Source organism: Cervus elaphus, chromosome 19 (genome assembly GCF_910594005.1).
Source record: "Cervus elaphus chromosome 19, mCerEla1.1, whole genome shotgun sequence".
NCBI lineage: Eukaryota > Metazoa > Chordata > Mammalia > Artiodactyla > Cervidae > Cervus > Cervus elaphus.
Window position 1 is genome coordinate 25675787 of NC_057833.1, and position 20056 is coordinate 25695842.

The following is a 20056-nucleotide window of genomic DNA, read 5'->3' on the forward strand; positions in this document are numbered from 1 at the left end:
AAGAGAAGCAACATGGCATTTGTCTTCTACATGGTTTTCCTATTTATATAGTATAAGAATATTTAAAGACAATGAGAGAATGCTTCGTTTTGGTTACCTCTTAATAAATTGCAAAGCATTTATAGAATAACATTTATTTTATGGACTCTAGAACACCTTCAAATCTAGCATAACATATATAGCTAACTGTTATACTGGTATTTAGGCATGTCTCAGACTTTACCTAAATTAGAGATTATTCACCTTGGGCTTAACTAGTCATCTTAAAATTGAAAATAAAAAATTTTCAACTCAACAAACACTTTGTTTTCCTGGCCTTGGTGTTTCATTGATTTAGTTTTGGAATCTAGTGTGTATAACCACCACATTAGTCTTATTAAGCTGAGGGGATATTAAAAACTATTGTGCAGTGGATATTAATTCATTGCTTAGCACCCTTTGGAAAAACAGTTTACTTTTATGACTTTTCCTCTGCTAGCCTTCTCTATTTCTTTCCTCCAGAGATTCCAAATCCAATTAAATGTAACTGGAAGTAATTCCAAATTGTCACATTGGCCAGTTAAACATATAATAATCCTGTGTGCCTAATCACTAGTACCAAAAGTTTATTTACTTAAGCAGACCTATCACTTTGTACCCTGAATGTTTTTCTTATCTTTGCCTGCAGATACGTGTTGTTTCTTGACATAATTGTAAATTGAATTAGAAATTTTCCTTCCCTAAATATATATATTGTCTAAGACAGAGCAGCTATAAACTTACTATGGTACTCTGTTGAAGAATTAGAATGTTTAGATTTTCTCTCAGGACAGACAAAAAGTTAGAACTCTAAAGATTAACAATGGGGAAAAGTACTACCATTTGAAGGATTATTCAGCTCAATATCTCTCTTTTCACACATGTGGTATTGAAATGAATCTATACACTGACATTTCAAAATAAAAGACAATAATTTAAGAATAACAATCTTTTAGAAACCTTTTTATATTTTTCAAAGCCCTGATTTAATCATAAGATGAAACGAGCTAGGAGGTTTTCATATCACACAAACTGATAGGGAGTAGAAAACAAGTTATAAAAATTAGACTAGAGAGGGGCAAAGTAAATTTCAGATATTTGCATTTTGATAGAAACACTTGTCCCTGGAGGAGGGCATGGCAACCCACTCCAGTATTCTTGCCTGGAGAATCCCATAGCCAGAGAAGCCTGGTGGGCTACAGTCCATAGAGTTGGAAAGAGTTGGACATGACTGAAACGACTTAGCACAGAAACACTTGTAAAATTTTCTTCCTGTAATAACCAAAAAAGGAAATCTACTTGACATGTATGTGCTTGTAACCTAATGGAAATCCATTTTATAAATTCTGAATTTAAGATATCAAGGAAAATGTAAAATCTTACTGCCGAGGGCAGCACACTCTAGATGCGTAGAAGTTGGGTCCTCAGTGCAGACTTGATCTGCACTCTAATTCCTCCTTTTGTTAGCATGTGGATAGGTAAATATGGCTCAGACAAACACTGCTTAATGAGGACACCAGCCACTAGTTAAACAATGTATGGGAAACCTCTTTCTGTAGAGACATGAGTGCCTGCCAAGTCGCTTTAGTCATGTCTGACTCTTTGCGACCCTGTGGACTGAAGCACGCCAGGCTCCTCTGTCCATGGGATTCTCTAGGCAAGAATACTGGAGTGGGTTGCCATGCCCTCCTTTAGAGGATCTTCCTGACCCAGGGATCAAACCCATGTCTCTTATGTCTCCCAAATTGGCAGGCAGGATCTTTACCACTAGGGCCACCCAGGGAAGCCCGTTCTGTAAAAGGCCAAATAGTAAATATTTTAAGCTTTGTTGGCCCTAACTAGTACATTTGCCTTTTAGAAGCAGCTGTAAACAATAAATAAACAAATAAGGACGACTTTCTGTATTCCAATAAGATTTTATTTACAAAACACATATCCTGGGACAGATTTAGCATAGTTTACCTAACTCTAAGATAAACAGAGCATTAAGCTGAGCAACAGGTGGCAAGCTAGATATAAGTGTCGATCAGCAGTCAGACACCAGCTTCTACACATTTGAGTCACAGGTCCCCTTAAATATTTCAGGGACAGCATACATATTGTACTAAAAATATTGAGCAGAGTTCAGGAAAGGAACTTCACAGTTTTGAGACATGCAAGAACTGTAAAAGATAACCCTGGATCATAGACACAGTGGCTCGAGTTAAGCAAAATCTAAATCAATTGTTTCTATCATGTTAGTCATTGCTGTCCTTGGATTGGAACAATTGTGAGAAGAGGAGGTAGGTTACTACAGTGAGCTTCTCAGCTTTCCTGCATTTGTAAAGCTTTTGGTGAGTTGGTTTTGAGTTCATCATTGCAAAATTAGGACTTTTATTGTTTTTATTAATGTTTTCCAAAAGTTGCTTTTCTATTACAATGTGCGGTCAAATTTTACTACTTTCTTAAGTATGATTTTATGACACCTGGGTGCTCAAGTCCTTTTTCCAAGGGAACACATCTCCAAATCTATATTGAAGTAAGTGGAGAATTAAGATTCATGGAAATTTGCTGCCTGCCCTCAGTGAAGCACAATGATTATAATCATAAAAAGATAACAGTGTTAAATAACGAACTGTAGTTTCATAGAGCTACATGTTTGCTGGGATATTTTTCATAAGCATAGTGTGCTTCTTCCAGTACTTGGCACAGAGTTGTGTTCATATTAGGAACACAATGGGGTTGCAGTTGCTCCAACCCCATTTTCTTCTCAGTGGAAATGGCAGCTATGCTTTTACCCCCCACCTTCCTATGTCTGTTGTCCTATCATGGATGCCCTACAGCTTAGCCTTTATAAAACAGTGTAAAAAATCAGTGGAAGAACATGAAAAGGGCATGGAAATAACATTATGCCATGCAGTGCTTGTGAGACAGGAGATAGTGGTTTTCCATCATGCTGAACTTATAAAGGGCAAAGGTAATTGATTAATTATCTACAAGGAGTCAAGTACCTGGGGGGATCCTGGTACTTGACTCACCTCGTGGATCAGAAGGAAAACTAACCCATCACTCTTCCTACATTCCTTCAGGAATATTTTAGACTTTTGTTTACCTTTAGAATCTTTTACACTTTTGTTTACCTTACCTTTCGACTAAAATCCTAGATGCTAGTCAATGTGATTCAATGTTACTTCTAAATGTCTTCCTTTCATCATCTTTATTCTATTCAACTTACTTTCATTCGTCTACTGAATGTTGTGGCAACACTGGACTGTAAGATCACTTTAGCCAAACCCTTTTAATTGACAGTTGGTAGTTTAATATGTCTGTTTTGAGATTTACTAAGTGCTGAGCACCATGGGAAGCACTTTACATGCAGAATGTGAATCCGGCCCACCCACAATTCTGCTCCAGATCTTATCCTGTCTTGCCCACCCATGGAAACTGCTCCAGCAATTTTCTTGCTCTTTCTCTCTTACCTTCCTGCTCTTTCTTTAAATTTCTCCTTTTCTCAGAGCTTTTCTACTAACACACAAAAGTGCTGTTCTTCCTACCACCTTAAAACAAAACAAGACACCCCCAAAGCCTCTCTTGATTCACTTCCCTTCCAGTTATCATCTTAATGCTTTCTCATGAAAAAAAACAAAAAACAAAAAAACAAAAACCAAGCAAATGAATGAAAGAACAAAACTTCCCTCTGCAACTCACTTCAGCAAGGCTCTTATTCCTCCCACTTCACTGAGACCGCTCTTAGTGATGCTGCTAATGGTCTCCACACTCTTAAATGCAGTGGCTCAATTCTCAGTCTTTAGTTTACACATACTCTCCAGTATAACTGATGCAACTGTTCTCTCCTCCAGTATCCTCTTCCCACTGGGCTTGCACAGCTCCACTCTTTATGACTTCCCTCCTGACTTCCTGGTTGCTCTTTTCAGCCTCCTTTGCTGGTGTCTCCTCATTTTCTTGGATTCCTAACCTTGGAGTTCCCAGGGCACAATGCTTGTACCCATTCTCTTTCTTTCTGTACTCAATCCCTTGGTGATCTCACCAGTTTCATGGTTTTAAACACAATCCGTGGGTTGACAGTTCATTCATTTTTACCCCGAATTTAATCCTCTTCTTGGATCTGCAGAGTCTTATTAAAGGTGCCATCTCAACATCTCCAATTGGATACCTAAACTTATCTCCATACGTGAGACCCTGACCTTCCTTTCTTCCTCTATCTCTAGCATTCTTCTCCATCTATCTAATTTCTTGGACAAAAATCTTGGTGTCATCACTGATTTCCCTCTTTGTCTCACATCCCATCCAATCCAGGATAAAATTCTGGTCAGATTATCTTAAACCTATTTCAAATCCTGCCTCTTCTCACCACCTCCAGCATTACCATCTGGTCCACCATGTCTCACCAGGATTATTGCAACAGACTCCACACTGGACTCCCTGCTTCTCCCTCCATCTATTCTCAATACAGCCGCCAGAATGATCCCATTAAAATTAGTGCACCAGAGCAGGTCACTGCTGTGCTTAAAACTGCAAAAGCTTCCTATTCTCACTTAGAGTGAAAACCCATCTTTAAAATGGAATTTGAGCATCATGCCATCTGGTCACATATTACTTCTCTGATCTCATTTCCTACTTGCTCCAAACTGTCCACCTGCTTTCCTCAAAAAGAACAGGTACACTGTTGCCTCTGGGATTTTGCACCCGACGGTCTCTGTCCTAGAATATTCTTTCCCTAGACACCCCTGACTCTCTTGCCCACCTTCTTCAGGTCTTTATCAGGTGTTATTTTCTCAGTAAAGGATGACCCTGATACACTTTAATCCTATTCATACTCTTGCTTGTTTTTACTTTTTCCATGGTACTTATCACCATTTCACATAGTGTTTATTATTTTTCACTTTGGTAGTATTTATTACTGTGTTCTTCTTCTATGGTTGTCAGCCAACCAAGGCCTGTGGGTCAAATCTGGTCTGCCACTTGGGTTTGTTAATTAAGTTTTAATGCAACATAGCAATGCTCATCTATTTGTGCACTTTTGTCTAGGACTGCTTTTGTGCTATAGTAGCAGAGTTGAATAATTATAACAGAGACCTTATGGCCCCCAAAGCCCCAGTATTTACTGTGTGAGTCATCACTGGAATGGAAGCTCCCCGAGGGCTGGGATTGTTGCCTGTTTGATTCACTGTTCTCTCTGCAGTGCCCAAGGAGTCCCTGGCATTGTTAATGTGGTACTATATAGTGTGGTCCTCATACAATAAATATTTGCTGATTAAATGACAAAACATTATTTATTTACTTCAACGAAAAAAATGTAAACTCCTTATAAACTATGACACATGGTTTACTAGGATTGTAACACAAGCAGGCTGGCCCTAGGTCAGCCTCACCGTCCATATTTAACAGAAAGCTTTCTTAGTAGAGGCGACATGGGAATGAAGGGACAGACTGGGCTTTGTCAATTTCTCCAATGTATTAAATGGAATCCAATGCAACATTTAGCTCATATGAGAGCTTAACAAATGCTAATGGATGCTGATATATTTATCACATAAATTAAAGAAAAAAGGTACCAAGAAGCACAGTGGCTTAATATATTGCATTTAAATTTATTTTTAACATGATGTCTTGAAAAATGCGTTGATAATTACTGTTTTTTCTGCAAGTTAATCGACTATTCTTTTGATACTGCATTTGAATTCACTAGAAAATATTCTTTCTGCAGTCACGTTTACTTAATATGTCTGTTAAATGTAAAAGGGTCAGAATCTGGCTTTCAAATAAATAGCATCTAAAATAAAAGATTTTTATGTCATGGACTCAGCTTATTGTGAATCAAATCCTATTTCTATCAAATAGCAAATACACAATAAAAGAATCTGACATGTTGTTATTTATAAGACAGATATCAGTGTTGTTTTCCAAATTAATATTGAAAACGAATCATGATGAATAGATATTCATGCCAGGTGACTTTACACATTGAATATCTCTAAACAGACTGTGCAGTTCTAAAAGTATGAGAATCTATTATTGACATTTCTCCAGGCCTATGTTCAGATTCAAAATTTATAGCATTTCTACTCAGTGTGGCCACATGGTGGTGTAAAACAATAAGATATGGGTAAACAAGAGAAAATCTCATCACACCATCCGCTGTGTGGTCTTGTTGGGCTGACTGGGACCTTGAAAAGTCATTCCGCTCAGCATCTTGCCTTTGGGCAGGATCACACTTAAACCTTTCAAATGAGACTGATGAGAATCTATTCTATGTTAAAGACTTCCATGGAAGGACATTGCTCTGCTTTCCTCACTGATTCCAGTTTCAAAGTCATAAGTAGCATCTTCTGCAGTTTTATTCTGCAGGCTTCTGTTTTCTATCCAGTGGTGCTGCAACTCCAGCTAGACTTTATCCTCTGTCTATGTACCCTCACAACAGTTTATTAATCTTCTCTTCCCTAAGTTAATTAACTCCAATTTCTTTAATCTTTCTCTGTGGGTCCCCTTTGCTTGATGTTAGTCAGTTTCATGGTTGTCTTTTTAACTTTTTAAAGTTCCTCCTCCTTTCCTTTCTTCTGCAACCAGAAAATGACCTCTCTCAAGAGTTTATAGGTAATCTTTCAGAGTTTGTAAGCAGCTATTCCATTTGTGTAACTGGTTTAAGTACTTCATAGATGTGTATCTGCCAGATAATTTTAACCGCAGAATTCTTCTTTATTTTCATCGTATTTAGCAGGCTGTTTCCATCTTCCTATACTTAAGAAAGCTCAAGAGCATATGCATATACACACCATTAATTTTACATAAATTAATATGGATGCAAAGTGCATATTCCTTCTGAATACAAATACATGCTAATACTAAAGAGATTATATTCCGATTGGGAGGAGGGCCAAACTAACACATTCACTCAAGCGCATGCACACACACACACACACACACACACAAAGTGTCTTTTTGTAGGCACATATATTTTCCACATGGCAGTTAGCCACAATGATATTTAAAAATGTGACTGTAAATTACCTCAATAAAACCCAAACTCCTATGGTGGCCTGGCACTATTGTAATAGGCTGTCCTTTCTTTCCTCCTTAACACTTTTTCCATCAAGTGTGGCTTATTCAGTTGCTCAAAGCAAATAGGAAGTTTCCTACCTTGGGGCATTTGTACAAGTGGTTCCTCCTGCCTGGAATCTATTCCTTCAATTATTCATCTGGCTGCTCCTTCTCAAGATTTAGGCCTTTGGGCTTTAGCTTAAACATTGATAACCTCTTCAGTGAGGCCTACTCTGACCATTTTAACTAAGTAAGTTCTGCCTTATCTCAACCAGAATCTTATCCTTTTCCAGTGTAAGTCTCACATTATGTGATTACTTGTTGATTTACTTGTGTGTTACCTTCTTTCCCTAGACCTGTATTATCTGATATGGTAGCCACTAGACATATGTTGCTATTTATATGTAATATTTAAGTGAATTGAAATTAAAATTTAAAGTTTAGTTCCTCAGGTACACGAGGTACATTTCAAGTGCTCAATAGCCACTAATAGCTAGTGACTACTACATTGAATGACACAGAACATCCCCATCAACTCTGGAAGTAGCTTTAGACTAAGCCTCAGGAGGCACTGTTCTTGAGCCTCTTTCAACACCTGATAAGTAGTGGGTGCTTGTGGGGGATAATTTTAAGTGTCAACTTGACTAGGCTATGGTGTACCCAGATATTTGATGAAATATTCTTCTAGGTGTGTCTGTAAGGGTGTTTTGGGATAAGATTAATATTAAATCCACAGACTATGTAAAGCAGATTGCCCTCTCCAAAGCAGGTGTGGTTTATCCAACCTGTTGAAGGCCTGAGTAGAAAAAAAAAAAGGTTGGGTAAGGGAGAATTCACTTTGATTGTCTTTGAGTTGAGACAGGTCTTCTCCTACCTTTGGATTCAGACTTGGATTGGAACTTACACCATTGACTCTTTATCCCCCACAAGCCCTGGTGACTCCCAAGTCTTCAGCTTGCTAGCTACAGATCACAGGACTCCTCGCCCCCACATAATCACATAAGCCAGTTCCATGTATATTTATTTCCTACTGGTCCTGTTTCTCTGGAAAACCTGATGAATATGGGGCTCAGTAACTTATGTCGCTTTTGTTTCCACTTTGCCTTGGTCATCCTCTTTCCTACTCCACTACCCCTAATTCATCCAGAGGCTCAGCCCCTACAGTGCTGCAGGTTCATGCATTTCAGTAGTTGATGGACACTGAATAAGTTAATTTTAGTCTTTGGATCTTTGTAACAAGCCTGCCACTGTGCCTAATTGCCTAATTCTAATAGCTGAAAGTTGTCCCTGAGACCAAGCTTCTACCTTTTGCAGACCAAACCTAGTTCAATGTGTTCCTAACTTGATTCCAGGTGTGGTTATTCTGGAGTTCTAGCCATACTTGCTCTTGCAAAATTGTCTAGTAATGGATGAGAATTTTCCTTGAAGCTTACTGTCTGCCTGCTAGCCAGGAATTTCAAATACTGCCTGTCTATAGATTCTCAATTGATAACCACCACACACTACAACAATAATAGTATTGTTATTTGTAACGGCAAGTAATATTTCTTGAATGCCTACCATGTACTGGTTGGCCAAAAATTTCATTAGGGTTTTTCTGTAACGTCTTATAAAAAACCCAACTGAACTTTTTGGCCAACACAGTATACAGTAATTACTTTTTCATCTCATTTAATTCTTACACTCAAGCTATGAAAGGAGGAAACTGAGGTTCCTCAAATTGAGGATATTAGTTTTCCAAAAGTGGTGAAAAGATCAGAATTGAACAAAACGCATTTGACATCAAAATTTGGCCTCTTCACTGTGGTTCTGTACTCTTTATTAGTACTATTTATTAGTATGTAAAACCATTTTCTTTTGTGCCTTTTACAAGACTTTATTAACTTTAGTTGGAATTCCTTGGTGCTAATATCTCTCCAAACTGTTGACCACTGGTACTCTCTAAAGACTCTACTGCTGTGGTTGATGAAACAGTGAGGGCAGTTACTATTACCTCTTGGTGCCTGGTCCTCCTCCCCTGCCCCTATCCCCTGCTTGTCTCGCCAGCAGACATACTTTCTCCTTGGTTCTGGCTTGTTAATCTGACACAGGCAACTTTTCCTTTCCTGGCCATATCAAGATGTGTATTATTACTCCCATAGAAAAATATATGTCTAGTTGAAGAGGTCTAAATTAATAGAACTCATTTCAGATTATATATATATAAGCTTGCTTTTATTTTTGATGATTAATTTTTCTATGTGAAACTCCCAAATAGGGTTATCAACATTTTCAGTAAACGCTTATTACAATAAGATTTAGAGTCATGGCAACATTCAAAGGTATAAGGACACGATGCTGACCTCTGTGAGCTGCCAATTTGAGTATTGGTATAACAGCCATATTTGAAAAGAGTAATCAAAATATGAGGCAGTTTTATAGCTGTAAAGAACCTGCAAATGTTAAGTACATAATGTTAACTAAGAAGTGCAGAGCATAAGTGCTATAGAATTTTAAAGGAGGAAATGATTACTTTTGGCTGTAATGGAGTGATTCAGTGCTAAGACCTGAAGAATGGCTATCATTATTTTTAAGTGGTGATGAAGAAAAGGGAGCTTCCCCCCCGCTTTGGCCCTTATGTTACATACAAGGGCATTGAAGGTGGAAAGTATTGATGCAGAATCTAAGGAGAGGCAGAAGGTTTGTGTAAAAGAAGAGAGGGCCAGAAAATTATGTCGAGGACAGATTATGGTAGTCTTGGATTCCAAGCAGATGAGTTTGGACTTTTTCCTGCAGAAGTTAGGGAACAACTAAAGGATTATTGGCAGGAAATGTGATGTGGGATCCTACCCAGTCAAGATCTCTTGTGTTTAGCAGGAACAGTGACAGCCTCCAGACATACAGGGGTGTGTCTGCTTGGCTTTTTAGATATGGGTTTATGTGGAACTGAGGTCCTGTTACAGCCATATGGATTTGTAATACATGCTTTTATCAGACTCAAGTGTGCATACTTTGTGAATTCATTCATTCCACAGAGATGGAGATTCTGAGATAAATAGGCTAATGCCTATCATCAAGGTCTAGTGGGGAGGCAAACATGCATGAAGATAATTATATCTCAACAAGTAAAGTGGGATAGTTGATATATGCACACATGCAGCTGAGATGGTTGGTGTATTCAGGGAAGGAGACCTACAGAAGATGAGAACCTGGTCCAGCCGAAAATATTGAGCAGGTATTAGTCAAGCAAAGTGAGAATAAGACTGAGAAGGGCATTCAGGGTGTAGGGTACAATTGGGACACAAATGCAGAGCTTGGAAGTAGAGGGAAGAGTGGGAAACCCCAGTGGGACCTTCTTGCCAAGTTTAGAGCAGGTAAGGAAAGCAGGGAGAAGGCATGAAGGAGCTTGAGTTTTATCCTACAGGTTTTAAGTACTAAATGACATGGGAAGTTCTGTGGTTAGCAGTGAACATTGACAACTGTTTTTAAAATTAAAAAGAACATTTTTATTGACCACACTGTGAGGCATGTGGGATCTTAGTTGCCCAACCAGGGATCAAACCACACCTAAGCCCCTGCAGTGGAAATGTGGAGCCTTAACCACTGGACCACCAGGGAAGCTACCTTTGGCAGCTCTTTAGAGGATGCATTTGAAGGTGGGAAACTTGCAAGTGGGAGGTCATTGTTGGAATTCTCCTGAGAGATAATGGATGAGCTTAAACTAGGCAGTGAATGTAGGCTAATAGAAAATTAGACATTGGCACCATTCCTAAGGAAAAAGTCAAAAGACAAAGGCATGTATGAAGGCATTTGAGTCCTTAAATATTGTCATCTTCCAGGTCCTGGGGTAACCCAGTATCAGACACTAGGGATGTTTAAAAACAGTACCTTCCACTCTTGTGAGAAGACGTTTCCTACTATTGAGATGTTTCCTACTACTCTTCTGAGAAAAGAAAAACCTGAAAGTGAATTCTTTCCTTTTCTAGATGAATGAACTAATATCTGAGTCTCAAGGAAATCATAAATAACAACACTGGAACAGATTTAGCCTGAAACCAACAGGATAACTCAAGAGACTGACTAGCGTCACAGAGCAGCATCAAGTTAAATAATGTACCGCCCTGACTATCTGAAGAGTGTTTATGGAGCCTGACAAACCTGAGAAGCTCGCTTAGTTAGTACTTATTGTTGACGATTTCCTTTGGAAGTATTCCTCTGGGAACGTTCCCGCCTGTGATCTGGTCTGCTCCCCAACCACTACCCTCGCATGACCAAGAATTGAGTCCCTGTCCTTGGAACATTCACCAGCAGAGGGCACCCTCCCCTTTCTGCATGTGTAAAAATCCAGATCATCTGTTTCTCTAATCTAGAACAGGATCATAAAGTTTTATCCTGCTTCTTGTAGAAAGATAAGAGGAAAAAAAAAAAAAAACACAAAAACCCAAAGAATGTCATCTTAGGTCTTTCTGAAAAGGGACAAAATATCTACAGGAGAGTCTGGCTGTACAAAAACAGACAATGCTGAGTCTAATTTTGCTCTCAATAGTTCACGCCAGCAGTTTCTAGAGCTAATATAAAATGTAAAGCAGTTGGAAAGAAGAGTATACAGAGGAGAAAATAAATTCATTCACAGCAGAACAGCTTACAGCGAAAGTAGCCAGAACTGTCTGGTAAAACTCCTTAGGAGTCAGGAAAAAGCTTAGTCTTACTGCTTGCCATGCTCTCTCTTAATCTCTCTTTGGGTAGGAAAAAAGAAATCCTGGATATACAGAGGTTATACAGCCTAATAAACCATCTTCATATTTATTGTACTGTGACACTGAACCACACCTCATATACTCAGCTACACATTTCTCAAGTGCCTGGGACCTACAGGGCAAGACGGGGAGAGTAAGGTAAAGAGTGATTTGCTGGCATGGGCAAGCTCCAAGATGGTAAGCTGGTTCTTTGGAGCTTGGAATCGATTTTCCAATAGAACCAAAATAGACACACACTGTGATGAAGATTTTTTTTTAGTTTTTAAAAACTGGGCCATAGTTGTGTTATGATGTGTTAGTTTTTGCTCTAAAGCGAAGCAAATCAGCCATACATTTACATATATCCCTTCCCTCTTGGACATCCCTCTCACAGCCTCCATCTCGCCCCTCGGGTGTGAGTACTGAGCTGTGCTCACTACGTAGTGCTCATCACAGGGCACTGGGCTGGGCTTCCCGCACAGTGTCACAAGTTCCCACTCGCTAGCTATTTTATACATAGAAGTGTGTATGTAGATCCCAGTCTCCCAGTTAATCCCTCTCGCCCGCCAACCCCACGTCCACATGCCCATTCTCTACATCTATATCTCTATTCCTAACCTGCAAATAGGCTCATCTGTACCATTTTTCTAGATTCTACATGTGTGTGTTAATATGCAGTGATTGTTTCTCTGACTTACTTGACTCTGCGTGACAGCCCCAAGGTCCATCTCTACAAATGATCCAATTTCATCCCTGTTTATGGCTGAGTAATATTCCATCGTATATAGGAATGTGGTGAGGTTTTGGAAGTAGCTTACAGATTGCCATCTAAACTACAGTTTATTGAAATAATAGACATTTCTACAGTTTTGTAATATTTTACTGATAAAATGAAACCAACTAAGAGAATAAAGATAATGAATACTTCTGAATGTTTAACTGAGTAGAAGCAGGTCTCACTTTCAGTAGTTCTTAACAGTGATTACTCTTGTCAGTTTTTGGCAGTTACATCTCATGGTGTGTGGGACATCCTTGTGCATTGCAAGTTTAGCAGCTCTGGGAACCCCATTCTACGTGCAGTAGTGCTTGCCAGTTACTTTGACAACCCAGACACCCTCATTCACTTCCCACAAAATGGAGAGGGCCTGGGAACTGCTCAGAGATGCTTATGAAGAATCAGAGGCACTTTTAAGATGGATGGAAAAGGCTTTCAATTATTTTAGGTTGTCTTTTACTTCTTAACATTGTGTAGTTGAGACTACATTATCAGGAGCATTTTTTTTCTAACGTGTTGAGCAGGATAATTTTTTGGCTCAAAAATTAAACAGAAAAGATGAGCCAAAAGAAAACTGCTCATTGCTGGAAGAGTATGTATGTCTTGGAAAAGGACCCCTGGGGTGTAATAACCTAAGTGAGGTTATTACCTATATATATATATAACCTAAGTATATATATAACCTATGTATATATATATATATATACATATATATATGTATAACCTAAGTGAGAATAACCTATAGCGAGAGAGAGAAGGAAAGGGGAAAATGTTGTTGTGTGGTCCTGTGTGAAGGCTGGACCAGGCCATGGGCTCATGCCTCTTGCTGTTTTAGAACATGCTTGACCTCTGGCAAATCACTCAAACCAAGTCTTCTTAAAATTCTATGGTCCATTTCTAGAATGAAGATTTTAATAATACCTATATTCTGGAAGGGTGTGTGTGTCTGTAAAAGTAATAATATATGTAAAATTATTTGAAATCTATGAAATGAAACCTACACATTTTAAGGTGATACCATTGTTATTTATATTAGCGTTGTCAACCAGAAGGTGAGTGTGGTGATGGTGAAGGTTGCAAGTTGAATCGAATGATCTCAACTCAGGCAAGCTTGTTTCCTGTACTGAAAGGCTAGGACTGGTGTGAAAAGTGAGAATGAGTCAAATGTAGAGCTGGGAGAGAAATAGCTTATACCTGCGGAACATCTTTATGTTAATATAGTCAAAATTGTTATGTGGGACACTTGTGACCCAAGGAGAACAGATCTTTAAAACAATTTTATGTGTAGCATTCTCCATTTAATCTAAGTAGAAGAACTAAACAAAATGCCACCACCAACAACAAAACTTATTTGTGATAATCTCACCAAGATACAGTAAAGAATCTGTTCTCCAAGTGTTAACAGCTCACGAGTGGAAGACTGACGCGCTCTTCCAAGGATAGCAGAAGGCTGTACAAGTAACATATATAAGCATTTGCTGATTTTCATGCATAATATGTATTCAGGGTAGATATTAAGCAAAATTATGATGTGTTCAGATATGCTTTCTGCACTTTTCTTGACCCCTTTAAATAGTCCATGCCTCTCTCTTCTTTCTTTTCACTATATCCTGTGGGTATTTTGGTCACCAACCCCCTCCCCCGCAGTGAAAACCCACTTTCCCCGGCCTCAGGTCTATATTATAGCATTCGGTTTCTGCCTTTCCCAGTACCTTTCTTCATTTAAACAGATAATTTTTTCAACGTGACAGTACATCTAGGGATAAGTAGATAATTTACGAGGCATGAAAAAATCTCCTACCCCTAAAATGTTTCCCTCAATGACTTAAAGGGCCCAAAATGACATATTAGTCACTTCTCTAGGTTGCAGTTTTAAATGGTATTGTACATTTGTGTCTTTTCTAAAGATGAAGGCATTATCGTTCATTAATAACTTTGAAGAAATTATCAGGTTAAGAGAGAAGCCATACAGGGATTGAGAACAAAGATATAGGAGCTAGGCTGCCTTTGCTTGAATCTCAGCTCTGCCATCTGTTCTCGATATGACTTTGGATAAGTGATTTGGCCTCTTTGTGCCTCAGTTTCCTCATATTACCATGCATATATTAATAGTTGTCAACCTCACAGGATTGTCAGGAGGATTACATTATTATATGTGACGCACATCAAGCAGTACCTGATATGCACTCAATTTGCAGATTATTATTCTGCCCAGGCACTAACACTGGTATTTAGGAAAATAAAATAGACATTGTTTCCTGCACTGAAGAGCTTATACCCACACAGGGTTATTGAGACTGCTTCAACAGTGTATTAATTTTCTATTATTATTCAAGTTTTTTCCTGTACTTGAAAAACTTAGAGAACCTTATAACTAATATAGGTAGTATAGTTATGTGAGCCTATAGTGAGAATGCCACTCTCCTCATGCAGCCTGCTTTAGCCCTTATTGCATTCAAATATTCTTGTCTTCCAGCCTGTCATTAGACTTTGCTTCTCTTAGAGCTCTTTAACTCTCTCTTATGAACTAGCTATTGGCATTCTTCAAAGGTATCTCTGGTACAGTACAATTTTGTGGAGGACAGAGATCACATCTCATTCATCATTGTGAATTCACCAAAGACTTGCTATGTGATTATCAAATGAATGAACTGAGATATCCACAAGGACGGAGACTTCTGAAAGCTTGCTCTTTGCTGTATCTCTAAGCATCTAAAACAGCGACTGGCACATAGTAGGTGATCAATAAATATTTGCTAATGATTTTGTTAAATGAAGGGAGGCACAGACATGCTGTTGAAGTAAAAATGGGATTCTATGTGTGAGACCAAATTTTCCAATGATTTATATTAAATATTTCAAGATCTATTCCTTCAAAACAAAATATGTGTTGGGGAAGCCAACAATGGCACATATACTAGGATATTTGCTTGCTCCTTCGGATATTCCTCTGCAGGTAGAGGAGGATAGAAATAGTTGTTATCTGTAAGCTCTGTTCTCCTCTGTGTAGGCCCAGCTGTTGCCTCATTTATCCACTCATTCATTCAAACAAAAGCTATTGAGTGCTTGATCTGTGAAAGGCACTGTGGTTGGTGATGGGTGGCATGAGGCAGGAAGTATACACGAAGATGTTCATCACAGAGTTTATGTCTGAGTAGCTGGAAAAGTCCAAAAACTCCTGGCCAAAACATGCATGACTAGCAATCACAGATACATAAGAACTAGGCTATTCAAAAGAGAAATAGTAAAAGGCAGAGAATAGAGAAGGAAAACAAAGTGGTCTCTACCCCTTCTAGGCCTCTTGTCCTTCATCTCCCTCTACACTTTAGGCTGCCTTGATGATAAACATCTTGGAAGCAGTATTCTTGCTCAGGAGGAAACCTCTTGAGTGGTCAGCACTGTGGTGCTGACATTCTTGACTCCATGCTGAGGGTGACTGTACACCTAGGTTTTGCTAAGACAGTCCTAGTCTATGCCTGTTGTCCTAGGGTGATTAATAGGGCCCCTTTAACTATTAAAACCTTCATAATTTAGAGGATAAATGATATGGTCTCCCATTCTCTCAAGTGAAATGTTTTAGAGCATGAATGCATTACTGCATGCTACCCTCCATGGTTAAATATACCTGTTTAATAACTCTGTAGTGGGGATTATTTACCTTTTCTCTAGTAGAATTGTAAGCCCTTCAAGGATAAGAATCTTATTTTCAATTTGCTCTATTCCTTCTTATGTAATCAGGTATAGCTGATTACAGGTAGCCTGCAATAGATTCTCACTAAATTTTACTTAACTTTTTCCTTAGATTCTATGGAAAAATGCATGTACAGATGCATTTTTTCCTATTAGATGTATATTTTCTTAGAGCTATATGTATTTATCTTCAGTTAACTTTCTGTATAACTTTTTTATAGAATTTATTAGGAAATATAATCCATAGAAACTTTGATTTATGCAAAATTATGCTTTCCAAATGCTCATTTCATAGCTTTTAATTTATACATTGGAATCAGAAAGGCTGGCAAATAAACATTGAGGTGTATTTTTCACTACTTTGCAAATTATCCAACACACACAAACATCTACAGTAACATAAAGTAAAATTTCTATCAGTGTTTCCTTAGATAGAAAGAAAACACAAGCAAGGGTGAAGGAAAAAGAGAGAGAGAGAGAGATTCCAGGAATGGTGAATAATACAAGGAGAGCAAAAGAGTTGGGAATTAAAATGATATGCATGTTGAAAATAAACAACTGTTTCTTTTTTGAGCACTGGTGTATGTGTCATTTACAAGTAGTATTTGTATTATTAAGCTTTGGAGGGTAGAATACATGGAAGACTTTAGAAGTCTAGGTTCTAGCACTGAGAATGTTGAGTTTTCAAAGTAATCACCCTGACACTTGTAGGAGAAGTTTTGCACCCTTGAACTGGTTCATGGTATTGATTTGAGGAAACATTGACATTTCTTTGGAGGCATAGTATACTATCCATTTGGTTTTTTTAGATGTTTGTATGACAGGGGTTTAACAGAGACAGAGACAATGTTCTCCTTTTTATTCTAAACCATACGTATTTGCATGATATTTATCTTATTTTTTAAATTATGTTTTTAGTTTTGCAAATGGGCCCATAGGCATTAAATAACAGTAGCATATTTATAAATTAAAATATAAATAAATAATTTCAGAAAGCAATTAAAGCTGGTAAGTATATTTTCATGTGAGTTGTTTTTAGGGAAACCAACAGTTTCATAGGCATGGAGGAACAAATCATACCGGTTCACAGAAGAGTAGAATGCAGCAAGAACATCTTAAAATTCTCAATTTCATGAAAACCTAAAGAGGATAAATGTATGCCTTGAAGGAAGGTGTGCTCTAGGCTGTGTCTAGGTTGGCAGGGAGGAGCGAGCGCTCTGGTGGTTCTACAAGAACTGTAGTTTCTAATATTCATAGTGAATTAAGCAGAATCCCTGCTTTGTATTGTACTCATATAAGCTACTTGGTTCTGGGCAGAAGAGAATCACCAGTAAGCCTGGTAATGAGCTTCTGAGCTGCTACTACTGACCTTCACATGTGCTATGTCACTTCAGTCGTGCCCAACTCTTTGCGACCCCCATGTAGCCTGCCAGGCTCCTCTGTCCATTGGATTTTCTAGGCAAGAATACTAGAGTGGGTTGCCATGCCTCTGCCAGGAGACCTTCAGACTGAGGGATCAAACTGGTGTCTCTTACATCTCCTGCATTGGCAGGTGGGTTCTTTACCAGTAGCGCCACCTGATAAACCACACTTCGCATGGTAAAGGAAAGGAAGCCCCTGGGGATGATCAAAAGGTGAGATGCAGGAAGTCTCCAGGGCCTGTACAAATGGGTTCCATTTCAGCTCTTCCTATTTCAAGAAAGGACTCTTCTCATCAAAGCGTTTGGGCTTGCATCCCTGAAGAGACAGTGCAGTCATTTGTGCAGGAGAGGCAGGGATCTAGTCATGGTCAAGACTTTGCAGAGTTTATTTAAGGAAAGCAAAGTCTTTCACAGAAACTGACTGTTAAAGAGACCCATGACTCAAAGATACTCTTGTGAGCAATTACAATTAGAACACAACAAACCTAGGAAAAGAGTGTTCTGGGATCCCTAAGGAAGTATTCTTATACCTATATGTGAAATGCTGGGCTGGATGAAGCACAAGCTGGAATCAAGATTGCTGGGAGAAATATCAGTAACCTCAGAGATGCAGATGACACCACCCTTATGGCAGAAAGCAAAGAAGAACTAAAGAGCCTCTTGATAAAAGTGAAAGAAGAGAGTGAAAAAGCTGACTTAAAACTCAACATTCAAAAAACTAAGATCATAGCATCCAGTCCCATCACTTCATGGCAAACAGATGGGGAAACAATGGAAACAGTGACAGACTTTATTTTCTTGGGCTCCAAAATTACTGCAGATGGTGACTGTGGCCATGAAATTAAAAGACGTTTGCTCCTTGGAAGAAAAGATATGACCAACCTAGACAGCATATTAAAAAGCAGAGACATTACTTTGTCGACAAAGATCCATCTAGTCAAAGCTATGGTTTTCCAGTGGTCATAAGAGTCAGACATGACTGAGTGACTGGACTGACTAAAGAGGTCTTCACATTATGTCAGCAGAGAGAGAGTTGCTTTAACTCCTGGGGTTGGAACTTGTTCCTGGTTCCTTGTTGAGGAGCCCAGAGACTCAAGACTGATATGAGAGCAAGTAATAGCAAGGTCACATTATGCATGCATTTAACCTAGTTGGATTTCAAAATATTGATCAAAAGATAAAACAGAAGATGGAGATTTAAATAGTGCCCAGTGTGAGCTTGCCATTTTATTTAGTAAGCTTAAGCCCACAGCAGTGAATGGAGTCAGTCAGATCAGCACACTTTCAAATCATCGAAAGTTTTAAACCTATTTTAGAAATGTGAGAACGATTTAAGGGTTTCCTTGATCAATGGCAAAGAAATCAAAACATTTGCCAGGCAACTGGGCTCTACTCCAGGCCTTACAGGAAAAATTTAGATAAAAGCTAAGGAAGAGTAAGATGGACTCATAAAGTCATCTATGGAAGATGATGGAATGATGAGGATGAACAAGAAGGGCCAACAAAATAGAATCTTCATTAAATTTGTTGAAGTATTCCAAGCAGAGATATCCTTGAGAGATTATTTCTGAATATATTATCTCTTTGGGGTTATATACTGAACATTATAATAAACATTACATTTTTTGTGTGTGAGCATATTTGTATATATGTTATACATGCAAAACCATGATGATAGTGGACAATGCACATAGACTTTTAAAAAATATTTATTTTTAATTTATGATTGCTTTACAATATTGGTTTGATTTCTGTCATACATCAACGTGAATTAAGCATAGGTATACATATGTCCCCTCCCTTTTGAATCTCCCTCCCACATCCTGTCCATTCCCACCCTTCTAGGATATTACAGAGCCCCAGTTTGAGTTCCCTGAATCATATAGCAAAATCCCATTGGCTGTCTATTCACATACGTTAGTGTATATGCTTTCATTCTACTCTCTCCATTCATCTCACCCTCTCCTTCTTCTCCCCCACCCTTGTTCATTTGTCTGTTCTCTATGTCTGCATCTCCACTGCTGCTCTGCGAACAGGTTCATCAGTACCATCCTTCTAGATTCCATATATATGTGATAATAATATGCAATATTTGTTTTTCTCTTTCTGACTTCACTTGGTATAATAAGCTTTTTAGGTTCATCCTCCTCATTAGAACTGACTCAAATGCATTCCTTTTTATGGCTGAGTAGTATTCCATGGTATATATGTACCACAGCTTCTTTATCCATTCATCTGTCAATAATCTAGGTTGCTTCTGTGTCTCAGCTATTGTAAATAGTGCTGCAGTGAACACTGGGGTAAATGTGGCTTTTTCCGTTTTGGTTTCTTCAGGGTATATGCCTAGAAGTGAAATTGCTGGGTTGTATGGTGGTTTTATTCCTAGTATTTTAAGGAAT

General features: G+C 38.5%; 1 protein-coding gene across 1 annotated transcript in view; it reads right to left on the reverse strand.

The window, feature by feature from the left end:
* SPATA16 (spermatogenesis associated 16) overlaps positions 1-20056 on the reverse strand; it is a 244465-nt gene that overhangs the window by 87546 nt on the left and 136863 nt on the right. The gene's annotated exons all lie outside the window — the stretch shown is intronic.